We start from the raw sequence: 16,079 nt of genomic DNA on the forward strand, positions 1-16,079 counted from the left end.
GCAGACATTATTCATAGGTCTCCAACCTTCCAGTTCTGGAACATTGTTCTTGAATAGTGCGTACGTCCCAGTACACCACTGGGGCTGAGATTCCTCCCATCCAGGACTTCTATACCAGGCATTGTCAGAGGAAGGACCTTACAATTGGCAAAGACTTCAGACACCCAAGTCATATAATGTTCTCTGCTAACGCACGGCAAGCGGTATCGGAGCACCAAGTCTGGGGCCAAAAGGCTCCTTAACAGCTTCTATCCCCAAGCCATAAGACTGCTGAACAGTTAATCAAATGCCCACCAGGACTATTTACATTGACCCCATATTTTATTCCTTTTTTTTTGCACTGACACTTTTTATCACATTTCAGGTAAGACCCAAACGCACTGTGTCGAAGTAACAATGTTTATTACATCAACGTAAAGGCAGGCAGGGGTCAACAATCCAGAGTAGTGGGGCAAAGGTACAGGACGGCAGGCAGGCTCAGGGTCAGGTCAGGTAGAGGTCAGTAATCCAGAGTAGTGGGGCAAAGGTACAGGAAGGCAGGCAGGCTCAAGGTCAGGTCAGGTAGAGGTCAGTAATCCAGAGTAGTGGGGCAAAGGTACAGGACGGCAGGCAGGCTCAGGGTCAGGTCAGGTAGAGGTCAGTAATCCAGAGTAGTGGGGCAAAGGTACAGGACGGCAGGAAGGCTCAGGGTCAGGTCAGGCAGAGGTCAGTAATCCAGAGTAGTGGGGCAAAGGTACAGGAAGGCAGGCAGGCTCAAGGTCAGGTCAGGTAGAGGTCAGTAATCCAGAGTAGTGGGGCAAAGGTACAGGACGGCAGGCAGGCTCAGGGTCAGAGCGGGCACAAAAGGTTAAAACAGGAACAGAAACTGGAACCCCCTGCCCCGAGGTGGAACCTTCAGGAGACGCCTCACCGCGTAAGCCGGTTGGCAATCGATGAGACGGGGAAGAGGGGTGGACCTGGAAACAGGAGACAAAGGGCTGTGAGACATGGGTTTAACTCTGGACACATGAAAGGTAGGATGTATACCCAATACCACGGGAACCTGCGGAGACTCAATGACTGGAACGAATTGCAAACATCACTGAAGTTGTAGACTTATAGTTGAAGTTGGAAGTTTACATACACTTAGGTTGGAGTCATTAAAACTCGTTTTTCAACCACTCCACAAATGTCATGTTAAAAACTATAGTTTTGGTCATTTACGACATCTACTTTGTGCATGACACAAGTCATTTTTCCAACAATTGTTTACAAACAGACTATTTCACTTATAATTCACTGTATCACAATTCCAGTGGGTCAGAAGTTTACATACACTAAGTTGACTGTGCCCTTAAACAGCTTGGAATATTCCAGAAAATTATGTCATGGTTTTAGAAGCTTCTGATAGGCTAATTGACATCATTTGAGTCAATTGGAGGTGTACCTGTGGATGTATTTCAAGGCCTACCTTCAAACTCAGTACCTCTTTGCGTGACATCATGGGAAAATCAGAAGAAATCAACCAAGACCTCTGAAAAAACATTGTAGAATGCCACAAGTCTGGTTCATCCTTGGGAGCAATTTCCAAATGCCTGACGGTACGATGTTCATCTGTACAAACAATAGTACGCAAGTATAAACGCCATGGGACCACGCAGCCGTCATACCTCTCAGAAAAAAGACCATAATTGGCCATCGTTATGTTTGGAGAAAAGGGGAGGCTTGCAAGCCGAAGAACACCATCCCAACCGTGAAGCACGTGGGTGGCAGCATCATGTTGTGGGGGTGCTTTGCTGCAGGAGGGACTGGTGCACTTCACAAAATAATGGCCTCACGATGAAAGAAAATTATGTGGCTATGTTGAAGCAACATCTCAAGACATCAGTCAGGAAGTTAAAGGTTGGACGCAAATGGGTCTTCCAAATGAACAATGATTTGAAAGGGTGCACTAACCATTCTCATTGGACCAGTGGATACAGACATCATTGTACTCCTTTCTGTGCTGTTCTTCCATTTTAACAAGGATTATCCAACCCTAAAGCTGTGGGTTACTTTTGGTATGGGTAAACACTACCAGGAGATTTGTATCAACACCATCTATGAGAAGCTTGGAATGCACAACCGCTTCCACGCATTCACAGGTTGTGGTACAACCTCACAGTTACATGGAAAGAGCAAAAAGACAGCTTGGGTTGCATGGAAGTCATTTCCAGAGGTGACTGATGCCTTCATTCCATGGCAGCTGAACTATTTCAAACACTTGATCTGGATTAATCCACTTTCACATACACCTGTTTTGTCCATAACAAGTTAACCAGCCTAGATTTTGTCAATGATCTGAGAAAAGATATCTTCAAAAAGAGGTCATTCCCGATGGAGAACATCTCCCCAACAGAGGCTCCGCTGCTGCGATATTCAAACCGAGCAGTGTACCAAACAAGCATTTGGTCAACAAGTCTGAAAACCATCCAATTGGCACCTTCACCAGAAAGATTAGGATGGGCTATAAAAAAACAGTTGATTCCTGGACAACTTTGTGGACACTCTTACTAAGGGCTGACAAAGTTTGTAGAGAACTCTTGAGGTGTGGCTGCAAAAGTGAGCCCATCTTGTCACGAATCCCGCCGAAGATGGTTCCTCTTCCTGTTCGGGCGGAGCTCGGCGGTCGTCATCGCCGGCCTACTAGCTTCCACCGATCCCCTTTTCTGTTTCAGTTAGTTTTGTCTGATTAGTTTCACCTGTTTCTTGTTTGGGTTTTGTTTTGGGGCTATTTAAACCCGGTAGGCCCGCCTGCTTTTGTGCTGGCTTGTTTTTCTGTTCATGTGTGTGGGTTATTGTGGGTTCCTTTTTCCGGACCGTTTCGTCCTGTTTGTTTGGACGTGGTATTTTATGCGCCCTTGTGTTTAGCGTGACCGTTACTCTGTTCCTGGAATAAAGACCCACGTTATTACTAACCCTGCTCTCTGCGCCTGACTCCTCCACCCACTACTCCTAGAAGCCGTGACACATCTGTTCTTGGAAGTGTTGATGACAGAATGCTAGATTATCATGCACTGCATTATGCTGGCATATGTGTACCAGGGCCCTACGTTTTTATTTTCTTCGCTAATCACAATTTAAGGAATACATTTGATGTTTTATTACCAGGGGTTGGAACCAAAATTATTTTCCAATAAAAATTATTTTCCAATTCTGAACAGAACCATTATTATGTTCTACTGACCAGAAAAATAAAGTTCTGAATCAGTTAGAACCAAATAAAAGTTTTGGTTTATATCATTCCTTTCGGTTCCTTTTTAAACCTCTGAAATCTACTTTTGTTTTTACATCTAATTCGACATTAAATAACTTCACCAATCAGTGCGGACAGAGCGGCTTGCTATGGAGCGGGTAAACGATTTAATCTGTATAGGAAAGTCATTAAGAGCTAATTGTATTTTGCCAGGACATAATGGTTTAATCAAAATGAAAGACAAACACAGACTGTGCTGCCAGTAACAGTTTAGGGCATGAGACGCAACTGAAACTTTGTAGGTGAGGAGAGAGCAAGAGAGGATGGAGGAAGCTTGCCTTGAAGCACTGTTATGCCTTGCATTATATGAATTATGCCCACAATTATCTCTACAGAGGAGCAGCTTCTATGGAGGAACTTTGAATGTCTTTGAACTTCCGAGTTGGTTTAACATTGGACCAGAGCAAAAGTTAGCCAGCTAGCTAGCTAGCTTGCTTGCTAACAAGCTTGTGTGTGCAAAGCAGCACTACAATTAAAAACAGGTCTTACCTTTTTGTATTTAATAAATCCAACGTGAAATGTGATAACTATAGTATCCTTAACTAGTATGGAAAAAGTTGGACCATTCTTTTAAACATGTCTCCCTGATTTCTGAATCATGCTTGTAACGTTGTTAGTAGGCTACAGTAACCTATGCTTTAGAGGGGAGGAGCAGGTAGCCTACAGCCTACACACACATGTGCTGGCAGGCAGACAGACACTGGAATAAGTTAAATGCTTTGCATAGGTGCTTTGTTTTGCCTGGAACATAAATAACTAGTTCCCATGCTTTTAAAATAACGGTTATGATACTGGAATAGTATAGATCACTTGCCTTTCCGGTTTGGGTCCTGTTCCCCAAATAATTTCATAATTGTCTGTTCTGTTCCCTGAACGGTTTACAACCGTTAATTATGACTTGTTTTCATGTTTTATTTCACTTAATAACTGTTTTAAATATGACTATGGGTCTATTACCATCTCCATTGGTGGCCATTTTGAATTCCACTTTCTGGGTGATTTTGAAGTGAGCATCCCTTCTAGGATGTTTTCATACCACCTGAGGAATGTTTATACCACATTGCATGCTTTTACTTGTTGCATGATTGTATTTTGATTACTTTTTCAGTGCTATTTGGGTTGTTAATTGAATGCTTCATGAACTTTCTTGATCATTTGTAATTATTTTTACTAATTTGTTTTATATTTTAATTATTTATGTACTTGTTTGACCTTTTACTGCATTGTTAGGAGCTAGTCACATAAGTATTGTGCTGCACCGCTATAACATCTGCTAAACTGTGTACGCGACCAATAAACTTTGATTTGATGGTCAAATACCAGCTGTTATGGCAGCCATTTTGAATTTTCATGATAACTTGCTTCCTGGTTAAGTTTCTTGAACTGCATTGTTGGTTAAGGGCTTGTAAGTAAGCATTTCATGGTAAGGTCTACCTGTTGTATTCGGCGTAAGTGAGAAATACAATTGTATTTGAGATAGAAATTACTTGAAACCCTGCATAAGATTCTCTGGAAGCATGTCTGACTGTTTGCACGCAAGCAAAGAGCATCTGTATTCAGTTATTTTTTTATTGAACCTTTATTTAACTAGGCAAATCAGTTAAGAACAAAGTCTTATTTACAATGACAGCCTACCCCAGCCAAACCCTAACGACGCTGGGCCAATTGTGTGCCGCCCACGTCCGGTTGTGATACAGCCTGGAATCGAACCAGGGTCTGTTGTGATGCCTCTAGCACTGAGATGCACTCGGAAGCCCCCCCCCCCCCCCAATTCAATGGGCTTTATTGGCATGGGAAACATATGTTAACATTGTCAAGGTAATTGAAATAGATAATAAACAAATGTGAAATAAACAATTAGAAATGAACAGTAAACATTACACAAACCGTTCAAAATATATATTATACTGACTTTGCCTTTCCCTCTTTGACTGAGGTGAACGCGGCCCTCCATATGCCGTACGCATGCGCAAAAAGATGACGTCGATATCTGTCATACTGGTAGTTGGTTCCTCCATAGTTAAAAACAAGAGGGAAATTCAAGGAATCAGTCCGTGATGCATGTAAACTCAAAGTAAGTTGACAAACTTTGACTTTCATTTAGTCATTGCCTCAACATAATTTATATTGGTGTCCTCGTCTGTCACGTATGAGGAAAAATGGACTTGCTTTGGATCCTTGCAAGACTTATCTTGTTGTCTACTGCTAGCTATCGTGCATGCTAACGTTAGCTGTGAAAACCAACGTTAGCTAGTGAACCGTCAGAAATGTTTCGTATGGTCAGAATATGGATACCTTTCTAGTTACTTAATATGTCAATTAGGGAATGTAGCTAATCAGATTGAGGCATAACGTAGCGTCATATCTACTAGCAATTGTTTTAGAAAGTTACTATACCTAGCCATTTTAGCCAAGTAGCTCTGGTCCATCGCACAACAACAGCAAGTTGTCTTTGTTTCCCCCCGATTTTGTTTAGTGACTATCTTCAGTATGCTTTCATAACCTCAACCAAGTAAAAATTTTGTTAAAGTCCTGAAAAAGTGTTGTGTGCGCAGGATGTCGTTTCTAAAAAAAATTGCATTTTAGCTCTCCATGCGTGTGCATCCGACGCATGCGCGTGGACCATAGCGTTAGAGCTAGCAAGTCAGCGGCGAACTGAAACCAGCAAGCCTGCTACTGTTTTTAGCTAGCGAACTTGTTTGACAGTTCATTTATGTTAGCTAGACCTAATTTAAGTCCAAAACATGCCAACTTCATGGTTTTATTGTCACATGCACAAGTACAGTGAAACGCTCAACCCATCAGTGCAGTAATCAATATCAGAATAGTATATTTAATAAAGAAAACACAAGAAAATAGAGGAAGCTACAAACAGGGTCAGTGCCAATTCCAAATTTACAATGAGCAGGGATACTGGTGTAGTTTGAGGTAGATGTACATATAGGCGAGGGATTAGGAGAAAGTGACTGGTAGCAGGATGAATAATAATTGTAAAATGCATAAGTGGTGTGTGCCAAGAATTTGCTCTCGAGTGGCGCAGCGGTCTAAGTAACTGCATCTCAGTGCTAGAGGCGTCTCTACAGACCCTGGTTCGATTCCACGGTGTATCACAACTGGCCATGATTGGGAGTCACATAGGGCGGCGCACATTTGGCTCAGCGTCGTCCGTGTTAGGGTTTGGCCGGGGTAGGTCGTCATTGTAAATAAGAATTTGTTTAACTGACTTGCCTAGTTGAATAAAGGTTAAAAAAAAAAAAAATCTAATAGGCCAAGATGACTTTCTGTTTAAATGTAATGGAATAAGTTCCCAGTGAATTTACAAAGTCACTAAAGCAGCTAAATTACTATGTAGCGCTACACTGTGGGCCCCAATGCAGGCATAATTACCATTTAAGGGAACTGTAATTCCACTGTGTAATTGGTCCCCATTGGGTGGCTGTATGGTGGTACAGAGACACACGAATAATGATTAAGAATATTAAATAGCAGACTAGTTCTAGTGATCAAGACGGCACGTAGACAATAATTTAATGAAGTTAAAAAATGTTGCGCTATTAATCATAAATCACTGTAATTATACGGTCCTAACAGCTGTGGTTTTCCATCCTGAATTATAAGTTACTTAATTCACCTTTAGTTTTTCTTTGTAAATATATTGCTTAAAAGGGACCCTGTCGATCTGTGGTGACCAGCCCTGTTCCTGGACACCTACAGGGTGTGCAGGTTTTTGTTCCTGGCCAGCACGAACACACACCACACTTTTAATTAACACCTTGGTTAGGCTACTAGAATCAGCTGTTGTAGTGCTAGGCTGGGACAAATGCTTGCTATTAGTATCAAGGTTAGAGGGACTGTGTAGGACAAGTTTACGGCAAGAAGGTTGAATAGCTTAATTTTTGAAATTGAGCAAATGTGATTTTGAAGAAGAAAAAAAACTACTCCACAATCTACAGTAACACTCATGCAAAATATTGGAGCTGTTCTCCATCATCAGCTCTGTGCTTAGATGTAGTGAGATTTGCGTCATCACTCTGTTTCCAGTGCTGTGTTCACAACCTCAAGTGTTTTCTTAATTCTGGTCCTGCATTTGTTTTTAGCCTTGTGTAATCACTTCAATTAGGTTCGATTTAGAGATACTGGGCCCAGAGTAGAGATGACACAGAAAGGGACAACAAATACCAAGGACCTATAGGGAGGCAACCGACGAGGCCTTTGTTTTGCCCCCTCTATTAGGGATGGGTATGGAATATGTTTTTCCAGGTAAGACTGAGTGCAACAGAATTAGAGCATGATAATGATAGAATGCATTTTAAAGGTCTTAACACGCTTTTACATTGTAATTGACTGCATCCACCATCAGAACATAGACTAACTTTTACTTCTCCTTAACCCATACACTCAAAGCTTGCTAATTTCTTGAAGTGTTTAGAAGCACAGGGTAGATGGTTGTGCTGGAAATTATTACAAACGTTCCACTTGAATGGTGCAGGTCTTGTTAACTATGTTGACATCAGCAACCTCTGGCGTTATGGTACGTCACTGAAATTGGTGCAGGACACTGATTACACAAATAATACTAAAAAGAAAGCCTATTTGATAGGCCTTTCTCCTAAAGGTAGGCCTACCCTACAGCAGCAGGGGTTTTCAAACCTCTCCTTGGGCTCCCCCAGACATTCCATGTATTTGAACTAGAGGTCAACCGATTAATCGGAATGGCTGATTAATTAGGGCCGATTTCAAGTTTTCATAACAATCGGAAATCGGTATTTTTGGGTGCCGATTTTGCTGATTTGTATTTATTTTTTAATTATATATTTTTATACATTTTTATTTAACAAGGCAAGTCAGTTAAGAACACGTTCTTATTTTCAATGACTGCCTAGGAACGGTGGGTTAACTGCCTTGTTCAGGGGCAGAACGACAGATTTTCACCTTGTCAGCTCGGAGGATTCAATCTTGCAACCTTACAGTTAACTAGTCCAACGCTATAACCACCTGCCTCTCGTGGCACTCCACAAGGAGTCCACAACTGCCTGTTAGGCGAATACAGTAGAAGCCAAGGTCAGTTGCTAGCTAGCCTTAAACTTATCTTATAAAAAACAATCAATCAATCATAATCACTAGTTATAACTACCCATGTTTGATATTACTAGTTTATCTAGCGTGTCCTGTGTTGCATATATTTGATGCAATGCTGGGGGATGATTTAACAAAAGCGCATTTGCGGAAAAAGCACAATCGTTGGACGACTGTACCTAACCACAGGTTAGCAGGCAATATTAACCAGGTGAAATTGTGTAATTTCTCTTGTGTTCATTGCACACAGAGTCAGGGTATGGGCAGTCTGGCTCATTGCGAACTAATTTGCCAGAATTTTACATAATTATGACATAACATTGAAGGTTGTGCAATGTAACAAGAATATTTAGACTTAGGGATGCCACCCGTTAGATAAAATAGGGAATGGTTCCATATTTCACTGAAATAATAAACGTTTTGTTTGCGAAATTTATAGTTTCCGGATTCGACCATATTAATGACCAAAGGCTCGTATTTCTGTGTGTTATTATGTTATAAATAAGTCTATGATTTGTTAGAGCAGTCTTGACATGAGCGATGGAAGGCAGCAGCAGGCTCGTAAGCATTCATTCAAACAGCACTTTCGTGCATTTTGCCAGCAGCTCTTCGCAAGCACAGCGCAGTTTGACTTCAAGCCTATCAGCCTAATGGCTGGTGTAACCAATGTGAAATGGCTAGCTAGTTAGCGTGGTGCACGCTAATAGCGTTTCAAACGTCACTCGCTCTGAGACTTGGAGTAGTTATTCCCCGTGCTCAGCAAAGGGCCGCGGCTTTTGTGGAGCGATGGGTAACGCTGCTTCGAGTGTGGCTGTGGTCGATGTGTTCCTGGTTCGAGCCCAGGTAGCGGCGAGGAGAGGGACGGAAGCTATACTTTTACATTGGCAATACTATAGTGCCTATAAGAACATCCAATAGTCAAAGGTATATGAAATACAAATGGTATAGAGAGAAATAGTCCTATAAATACCATATTAACTACAACCTAAAACCTCTTACCTTGGAATATTGTAAACTCCTGTTAAAAGGAACCACCAACTTTCATATGTTCCCATTTTCTTTGCAAGGAACTTAAACGTTAGCTTTTTTTACATGGCAGATATTGTACTTTTCCTTCTCCAACACTTTGTTTTTGCATTATTTAAACCAAATTGAATATGTTTCATTATTTATTTGAGGCTAAATGGATTTTTATTGATGTATTATTGTTGTAATTGTCATTATTACAATTTTTTTTTTTTTAATCATCTGATTAATCGGTATTGGCTTTTTTTGGTCCTCGAATAATCGGTATCGGCGTTGAAAGATCATAATCGGTTGACCTCTAATTTGAACGATTTTACTGCTAGTAGGGCTGTGACGGTCATTGAATTTTGGATGACGGTTATTGGTCAGCCAAATGATCGTGGTCACCGTAATAGCTATTCGAATAGCACAACAAATAATATCTATATATTTTTTAAGACTCACATTTTCTCCTCCGCTCCTGAATGCATGAGCTGCTGCTTCAGGGAAAGGTGTTTTGCATAGGCAACCGAAGACTCGTTTGCTACAACATCTTGCTTGTTTCAGCAATGTGCAACAAAGTTTCATCATGTTGTAGAGTCCATGGTAAAGTAGAAACGGACTAAACCACATGAATGCCCGGCCATCCCGTCTTCAGTCAGCTGTTCTTTCCACACAAAAAAAAAGAATAACAAATGGTTTAAACGGTTATTTTATTTTCATGATGTCTTCATCAATAACTGTTGGCTACAGGGTTATACAGTAATTCATCAATCACATTAATGTTCAGAAAACTGCATTTTCAAAACTCTGACCATAAATAAATCTGTTTTTTCAAACCATTTTACCAGTTTTTCTTTTGAAAGTCAAGTGTTTATTTTTTTCTTCACTAGTGATCAGGGGCTTGCAACTATAGTTTTCCTTCACAGAAAATACATTAGTGCTACACATTTGTCAGAAAATAGCTTTGTTTTCATCAGATGAGAACAGAGGTGCAACGATATTTGGCTAGTAGCCACACAAGTAAATGACAAAGCAAGGTCATATTTCTAATGTTTATCATAGAATGTAGCCAGCTACATTCCCTAATGTTTTTCTTGAAGTTAATCTTGCATTTTACCTGATTAAAGTAGGCTACACTGAGAAAAGTAGCTACACATCAGTCAGAGCGCTGTTTGCTGATAGAATGCCTAGTTCGTGAATTTTCATCCAAGTAGAGAAGTGCAAATGAAGCACAAAATTAGTCTAATGCCGAGCAGAAGTTACAACAAGAAGCATTTTAGGTCTGCGTTTACAAAATGCAGAAAGACATTTCTTATGCTTTTAATCAGGGGACCCCTGGTAATTGTGCCAGCCCTAACTGCTTAGCACACCTTATTTACATTGTCAACTAATTATCAAGCTCTTCAGGTGAATCTGGTGAGCTAGTCTGGGGGTCCCCAAGGAGAGGTTTGAAAACCACTTCCCTATACTATGAGGTGAAGGTGTCTGTGGGGCTTATCATGTTCATTCAGTAATAAACAGTGTTTAAATTAGGCATAGCCAAAGTAGCACAAGTTAATTTTAGCTGAAGTGTTGCAAGGCTACATTTTAAATCATAGGCTTATTAGCACATGAATCACTTCTATCACCAAGGGCTTTTAAGGTAGTGCCATATTTGTTAAAGGTAGGGCATTACATGTTTAAATTGGCTCTGTAATTTTAACCAATTTCTTTAAAAATCCCTGTTTACTTTTATCTGCTCTATAATTTAGGATAATAGATTTGTTTTGCTAAATTGCCCGGTGCCATTATTTTAGGATCTCGCCTTTCAAGGGCAGTTAGAATCAAAGCATACATCTTTGAGAATAATGGTTCAGGTACAGGATAATGTAATGAATTATCACTGTGTGAAGAGTATGGAATTAATAAGCCTCTTGTATTTTCCTGTCTTTCTTTGTAAAAACAAATGCTTCCTTTTGTTTAAATCTCCCTTCGACACTGGGCAATTCATTCACCACGTGTATTCTACCCTACGATGCACACCAGAGGCTGTAATTTCGTGCTGGAGTGCCCAGTGTAATAGTGTGAGAATATTTATAAGCCTCAATGCCAGTAAGGTTAGCCTGTGAAAGTTTGTCCAGTGCTCCTCCCCTTTTGAGGTAAAAACTGCATGCTATGGATCACAAAGTGCTGTGCAAGACCCTGCACAGCACTTTAGAACATGCGTTGAAGATGTCGTTCCCATAGCAACGATTAAAACATTCCCTAACCAGAAACCGTGGATTGATGGCAGCATTCGCGTGAAACTGAAAGCGCGAACCACTGCTTTTAATCAGGGCAAGGTGTCTGGTAACATGACCGAATACAAACAGTGCAGCTATTCCCTCCGCAAGGCTATCAAACAAGCTAAGCGTCAGTACAGAGACAAAGTAGAATCTCAATTCAACGGCTCAGACACAAGAGGCATGTGGCAGGGTCTACAGTCAATCACGGATTACAGGAAGAAATCCAGCCCAGTCACGGACCAGGATGTCCTGCTCCCAGGCAGACTAAATAACTTTTTTGCCCGCTTTGAGGACAATACAGTGCCACTGACACGGCCTGCAACGAAAACATGCGGTCTCTCCTTCACTGCAGCCGAGGTAAGACATTTAAACGTGTTAACCCTCGCAAGGCTGCAGGCCCAGACGGCATCCCCAGCCGCGCCCTCAGAGCATGCGCAGACCAGCTGGCCGGTGTGTTTACGGACATATTCAATCAATCCCTATACCAGTCTGCTGTTCCCACATGCTTCAAGAGGGCCACCATTGTTCCTGTTCCCAAGAAAGCTAAGGTAACTGAGCTAAACGACTACCGCCCTGTAGCACTCACTTCCGTCATCATGAAGTCCTTTGAGAGACTAGTCAAGGACCATATCACCTCCACCCTACCTGACACCCTAGACCCACTCCAATTTGCTTACCGCCCAAATAGGTCCACAGACGATGCAATCTCAACCACACTGCACACTGCCCTAACCCATCTGGACAAGAGGAATACCTATGTGAGAATGCTGTTCATTGACTACAGCTCGGCATTCAACACCATAGTACCCTCCAAGCTCATCATCAAGCTCGAGACCCTGGGTCTCGACCCCGCCCTGTGCAACTGGGTACTGGACTTCCTGACGGGCCGCCCCCAGGTGGTGAGGATAGGCAACAACATCTCCTCCCTGCTGATCCTCAACACTGGGGCCCCACAAGGGTGCGTTCTGAGCCCTCTCCTGTACTCCCTGTTCACCCACGACTGCGTGGCCACGCACGCCTCCAACTCAATCATCAAGTTTGCGGACGACACAACAGTGGTAGGCTTGATTACCAACAACGACGAGACGGCCTACAGGGAGGAGGTGAGGGCCCTCGGAGTGTGGTGTCAGGGAAAATAACCTCACACTCAACGTCAACAAAACTAAGGAGATGATTGTGGACTTCAGGAAACAGCAGAGGGAACACCCCCCTATCCACATCGATGGAACAGTAGTGGAGAGGGTAGCAAGTTTTAAGTTCCTCGGCATACACATCACAGACAAACTGAATTGGTCCACTCACACAGACAGCATTGTGAAGAAGGCGCAGCAGCGCCTCTTCAACCTCAGGAGGCTGAAGAAATTCGGCTTGTCACCAAAAGCACTCACAAACTTCTACAGATGCACAATCGAGAGCATCCTGGCGGGCTGTATCACCGCCTGGTACGGCAACTGCTCCGCCCTCAACCGTAAGGCTCTCCAGAGGGTAGTGAGGTCTGCACAACGCATCACCGGGGGCAAACTACCTGCCCTCCAGGACACCTACACCACCCGATGTCACAGGAAGGCCATAAAGATCATCAAGGACATCAACCACCCGAGCCACTGCCTGTTCACCCCGCTATCATCCAGAAGGCGAGGTCAGTACAGGTGCATTAAAGCTGGGACCGAGAGACTGAAAAACAGCTTCCATCTCAAGGCCATCAGACTGTTAAACAGCCACCACTAACATTGAGTGGCTGCTGCCAACACACTGACACTGACTCAACTCCAGCCACTTTAATAATGGGAATTGATGGGAAATGATGTAAATATATCACTAGCCACTTTAAACAATGCTACCTTATATAATGTTACTTACCCTACATTATTCATCTCATATGCATACGTATATACTGTACTCTATATCATCGACTGTATCCTTATGTAATACATGTATCACTAGCCACTTTAACTATGCCACTTTGTTTACATACTCATCTCATATGTATATACTGTACTCGATACCATCTACTGTATCTTGCCTATGCTGCTCTGTACCATCACTCATTCATATATCCTTATGTACATATTCTTTATCCCCTTACACTGTGTATAAGACAGTAGTTTTGGAATTGTTAGTTAGATTACTTGTTGGTTATTACTGCATTGTCGGAACTTGAAGCACAAGCATTTTGCTACACTCGCATTAACATCTGCTAACCATGTGTATGTGACCAATAAAATCTGATTTGATTTGATATTATCTGCCAGAGCATTCACTTGAACTCAAATAGTGAACACACGGTGTCACAGGCAGTAAGACGTGGTTGACCCTCCCTATGTCCCACAGGGATCAGCTGATCCAAGCCTTTCCATCATGGCTCCCAGTTCTGGTCTTTGGCCAGTATTGGGCCCAGCTGAGATACTGTATGTGGGTGAAAGCGAGGGCCCCTAATAGAGGTCGGCCGATTATGATTTTTCAATGCCGATACCGATTATTCGGATGATTTTTATTTATTCGTAATAATGACAATTACAACAATACTGAATGAACACTTATTTTAACTTAATATAATACATCAATAAAATCTTAGCCTCAAATAAATAATGGAACATGTTCAATTTGGTTTAAATAATGCAAAAACAAAGTGTTGGAGAAGAAAGTAATATGTGCCATGTAAAAATTTGTGCCATGTAAAATATGTGCCATGTAAGAAAGCTAACGTTTAAGTTCCTTGCTCAGAACATGAGAACATATGAAAGCTGGTGGTTCCTTTTAACATGAGTCTTCAATATTCCCAGGTAAGAAGTTTTAGGTTGTAGTTATTATAGGCATTTTAGTATTGCCAGTGTAACAGTATAGCTTTCATCCCTCTCCTCGCCGCTACCTGGGCTCGAATCAGGAACACATCGACAACAGCCACCCTCGAAGCAGCGTTACCCATGCAGAGCAAGGGGAACAACTACTCCAAGTCTCAGAGCGAGTGACGTTTGAAACGCTATTAGCGCGCACCCCGCTAACTAGCTAGCCATTTCACATCGGTTACACCAGCCTAATCTCGGGAGTTGATAGGCTTGAAGTCATAAATGGCTTGAAGCATTGCGATGAGCTGCTGGCAAAACGCATGAAAATGCTGTTTGAGTGAATGCTTACGAGCCTGCTGGTGCCAACATTCGCTCAGTCAGACTGCTCTATCAAATCATAGACTTAATTATACATAATAACACATAGAAATACAAGCCGTAGGTCATTAATATGGTCGAATCCGGAAACTATCATTTCGAAAAAAAAAACGTTTATTCTTTCAGTGAAATATGGAATGGTTCCGTATTTTATCTAACGGATGGCATCCCTAAGTCTAAATATTGCTGTTACATTGCACAACCTTCAATCTTATGTCATAATTACGTAAAATTCTGGCAAATTAGTTCGCAATGAGCCAGGCGGCCCAAACTGTTGCATATACCCTGACTCTGCGTACAATGAACGCAAGAGAAGTGACACAATTTCACCTGGTTAATATTGCCTGCTAACCTTTCTTTTAGCTAAATATGCAGGTTTAAAAATATATACTTCTATGTATTGATTTTAAGAAAGGCATTCATGTTTATGGTTTGGTACACATTGGAGCAACGACAGTCCTTTTTCGCAAATAGTTCAATGTTGGTTTCATCAGACCAGAGAATCTTCTTTCTCATGGACTGAGAGTCTTTAGGTGCCTTTTGGCAAACTCCAATCGGGCTGTCGTGCCTTTTACTGAGGAGTGGCTTCCGTCTGGCCACTTTACCATAAAGGACTGATTGGTGGAGTGCTGCAGAGATGTTTGTCCTTCTGAAAGGTTCTCCCATCTCCACAGAGGAACTCTGGAGCTCTGTCAGAGTGACCATCAGGTTCTTGGTCACCTCCTCAACCAAGGCCCTTCTCCCCAATTGCTCAGTTTGGCTGGGCGGCCAGCTCTAGGAAGAGTCTTGGTGGTTCCAAACTTCTTCCATTTAAGAATGATGTGGGCCACTGTGTTCTTGGGGACCTCCAATGCTGCAGAAATGTTATGATACCCTTCACCAGGTCTGTGCCTCGACACAATCCTGTCTCAGAGCTCTACGGACAATTCCTTCAACCTCTTGCCTTGGTTTTTGCACTGACATGCACTGTCAACTGTGGGACCTTTTATATAGACAGGTGTGTGCCTTTCCATATCATGCCCAATCAATTGAATTCACCACAGGTGGAGTCCAAGTTGTAGAAACATCTTAAGAATGATCAATGGAAACACAATGTACCTGACCTCAATTTAGTCTCATTGCAAAGGGGCTGAATACTTAGTGGGGCAAAAAAGTATTTAGTCAGCCACCAATTGTGCAAGTTCTCCCACTTAAAAAGATGAGAGGCCTGTAATTTTCATCATAGGTTCACTTCAACTATGACAGACAAAATAAGGAAAGAAATCCAGAAAATCACATTGTAGGATTTTTAAT

General features: G+C 42.0%; 1 protein-coding gene across 8 annotated transcripts in view; it reads left to right on the forward strand.

Annotated features, from left to right (window-relative positions):
- The first annotated feature begins 5,253 nt into the window (after positions 1 to 5,253).
- Positions 5,254 to 16,079, forward strand: part of LOC139406449 (protection of telomeres 1 homolog) — a 48,806-nt gene continuing 37,980 nt past the window's right edge. For 2 of the 8 annotated variants that reach the window (XM_071149041.1, XM_071149048.1), the window contains exon 1: positions 5,254 to 5,348. The gene's annotated coding sequence lies outside the window, so the exon portion shown is untranslated. The remainder of the gene's footprint in view (positions 5,349 to 16,079) is intronic. The other 6 variants (XR_011633987.1, XM_071149043.1, XM_071149042.1 and 3 more) reach the window with 5 other exon arrangements.

This window comes from Oncorhynchus clarkii, chromosome 4 (genome assembly GCF_045791955.1).
Source record: "Oncorhynchus clarkii lewisi isolate Uvic-CL-2024 chromosome 4, UVic_Ocla_1.0, whole genome shotgun sequence".
Taxonomy (NCBI): Eukaryota; Metazoa; Chordata; class Actinopteri; order Salmoniformes; family Salmonidae; genus Oncorhynchus; species Oncorhynchus clarkii.